Genomic DNA, 3,862 nt, shown 5'->3' on the forward strand with positions numbered 1-3,862 from the left:
CCAGTCAGGATCAAACAAGGCCTCTTCAGTTTTCTTTGGCTCAATTTGTGACAGAAAACATGCATGCAAACATTCATTTACGGTAGCTCTTCTAGTTCTCACTCTAGCATTTGGATCACCAATTATTGCATCTCTAGTTTGACTTCTATCCCATTTCCTGGTTTGATCTTATTGACTGGAGTTGCTCTCACCATTGGCATGACTTGCAGAACCACCATCTTCTTCTCCCCTAAGTTTGTGCCATCAAACTCAGATGAAGTTCTTTCTTGATTATAATTTTCATTTACATAGATCACTTGTTCAGTTATTTCGTGCTCCGTTCGATTTTCTGTGTTGATCTCAGCATTATCCTCAGAATCACTCTCAATATTGAGATTTTCAAATTTCAAAGTTTCAGCTTCATTTTTATCAATGCATTTCAAGCCTGGACACTTGTCATCATCAAAAGTCACATATGTGCTTTCCATAATTTCTTATGTTCAAACACATAAACTCTGTAGGCAGTTCTTTCCAATGAATATCCCACAAAAATTACTTCAAAAACCTTAGAGTCAAATTTTCTCATATATTCAGAGTTGACTTTCAGCATAAAGCATTTGCTTCCAAACACATGCAGATACTTCACAGTAGGCTTTCTTTTTTAAAGAATTGAGTAAGGTGATTTTCCATGTTTTTCTTGATCAAATATCTATTTTGAATATAGTATGCAGTATTCACAGCTTCTTCCCAAAAACTTGTTGGCAAATTGGCATCTTGCAACATTGTTCTGACAGCTTCAACTAGAGTTCTGTTTTTCCCTTCAACAACATCATTTTGTTGAGGTGTTCTTGCAGATGAAAAATTCTTGAACAATGCCTTTGTCTTTGCAGAATTCACTTAATGCTGCATTCCTGAATTCTGTGTCATTATCACTTATCAATCTCTTTACACAATTTTGATCTTCAACCTGCTTTTTAACTTTCTTTATGTGTTCAATAATGATGTGTGGAGTTTTATCATTTGAATGCATAAACTATACCCATGTATATCTTAAGTAGTCATCCACCATCACCAGTGCATATTTCTTTTTATAAATATATAAGACATTAACTGGTCCAAACAGGTCCATGTGAATAAATTGCAATGGTGCACTTATGGAATTCACAGTTTTGCTTTTGTGACTGAACATTTTCATTTTGCCTTTGTGACAAGTGTTAGGAATATATGTGCATTAGTTTGATGATATGTTTAACAAAACACTTAAGTAGAAGTTTAGTGTTTGCAGCCTCAACGGATAAGACCACTTTGGCTATCCGTTGATGGTGCAGCTTTACTTAGAAATAAGTCTAGTGTTGTAGCACATTTCAGTCTCTGTATTTGATATATAATTCTTAGAAGTTAAGAGAAAATATAAGTCATGTTGACTACTAAAAGATATGCAAATAGGAAGGCCAATTGTAAATATTTCATGCCTTGTAATTTTGTATAAATGAAGTGGTATCAACGGATATCTTAAAGACCTTCAACGGATGAGAAACAAAGCTTCAACGGATGTCTCTAAAGCTTCAACGGATAGAGCTTCAACTGCTAACACATCAACGGATAAAGCCATCAACGGATGAAGGCTTCAACGGATGTTCTGTTAAATAGCAGTTGATAAGTGGTAGTTGTAACAGCAGACAGAGGCACATGGGTTGTCAGAGATAACTGAAATGTGGAAGCCTAATTTCAGGAACATCAGAAAAAGCAGCCGTTCTACTCTAGTACAAAGAGGCAATAGTCAACAAAGTACTTGAGTGAAATGGAGAAGAAACAAGTGGAGAACTTATTTTATTATTGTATTTTTATCTTTGTCTTCACTTGTACACTTGGTGATATATAAACCAAATAGCAGCTAGTAATTAGATGAGAATTTTTCCAGTGCTGTTTAAAAAAATCTTGAGAGAAAAATTATCTAGTTTGTACTAGGACGCAGCTGTGATCAACATCTTGAATCACAGATTTTCTGAAATACCATCTCTGGTGGAACAACAATCCACCAGAAAAGTTTTTAAGGTCTGTTGTGTTCTTTACTTTAGTGCTTGAATATATATCTGTCTGTATTAGCTTAAAGCAATTCACACACTTGTTTATCTTGAACACAAAGCCTTTAAAACTGCTCAAAACTTGAAAAAGTTTTGAGATTTACATTCAACCCCCTTCTGTAAATCTCATTGTTAGTCCACTAGGAATAACAATTGGTATCAGAGCAAGCTCTTGACACACAAAGAGTTTAAAGATCTTGGTAACTAACAAAGATGAGTAAGAAGGATATTGGAGTAAAAATCCCAATTCTTGACAAAGACAGTTATCACCATTGGAAGGTGAAAATGCACCTTCATCTACTCTCCCAAGATGAAGGTTATGTAAACTGCATTGAGAATGGTCCTCACATTCCCCACAAAGTAGCCACAGTTGCTACGGCCACAATTGCTGTTGGTCAATCCATTCCAAAACCTAGAGCAGAATGGACAATGGAAGACACAGAAGAAGTCCACAAGGATAAGAAGGCTATGAACATTTTGTTTAATGGTCTTGACAAGGATATGTTTGATAATGTGATAAATTGCACAACTGCCAAAGAGGTTTGGGACACAGTTCAGCTACTGTGTGAAGGTACAGAACAAGTAAAAGAAAACAAAATGCAGCTTCTCATTCAACAGTATGAGTATTTTCATTTTGAAGAAAATGAATCTTTAAATGACACATTCAATAGATTCCAAAAGCTGTTGAATGGACTGAAGCTGTATGGTAGAGTGTACCAGGTGAAGGATTCAAATCTTAAATTTTTAAGATCCTTGCCAAAGGAATGGAAACCCATGACTGTCTCCTTGAGAAACTCTCAAGATTATAAGGACTTCACTCTTGAAAGATTATATGGAATCTTGAAGACTTATGAACTAGAGCTGGAACAGGATGAGGTATTGGAGAAGGGAAGAAAGAAAGGAGGTTCAGTTGCCTTGGTAGCTGAAAATGAGAAAGAATGCAGACAAGAAACTGTGAGATCTACATCAAACTCCAAAGATGGCACAAGTAAATCAGAATCAAGCAAGGGTAAGGAGCAAGTTGCTGAGAATGAAGACAACTCCAGCCAAGATGACTCTGATGGTATTGATGAGCATCTTGCATTTCTGTTCAGGAGATTTGCAAAGATGAAATTTAGGAAAAACACTAGAGCCACTAAACCTCATAAGAACATGGTGGACAAATCCAAGTTCAAATGTTTCAATTGTGGTATAAGTGGACACTTTGCAAGTGAGTGCAGAAAGCCAACTTCTGAAAAGAAGAAATTTGACCAAGTAGATTACAAAAAGAAATATTTTGATCTGCTCAAGCAAAAGGAGAGGGCTTTCATTACTCAAGAAAAGGACTGGGCAGCTGATGGAGAAGAAGAGGATGAAGATGTGGAATATGTCAACTTGGCTCTCATGGCTGATTCTGAAGAAAATGAAGTTAGTTCATCAAGCAACCAGGGAAAAAGAAGAAATCTATGGTACTTGGACAGTGGTTGTTCAAGACACATGACAGGAGATTTCTCCCTGCTCACTGAGTTTAAGGAGAGAGCTGGCCCTAGCATAACCTTTGGAGATGACAGCAAAGGGTTTACTATGGGATATGGCTTGATTTCAACAAGGAATATCATCATTGATGAAGTTGCATTAGTTGATGGTCTCAAGCACAACTTACTGAGTATCAGTCAACTATGTGATAGAGGGAATATAATTTCCTTCAATTCAGAAGCCTGTGTTGTCACCAGCAAGAAAGACAACAAAGTGGTTCTAACTGGAGTTAGAAAAGGGAATGTGTACTTAGCTGACTTCAACTCTACAGATGCAGAATCTAT

This window comes from Apium graveolens, chromosome 11, assembly GCF_009905375.1.
Source record: "Apium graveolens cultivar Ventura chromosome 11, ASM990537v1, whole genome shotgun sequence".
NCBI lineage: Eukaryota > Viridiplantae > Streptophyta > Magnoliopsida > Apiales > Apiaceae > Apium > Apium graveolens.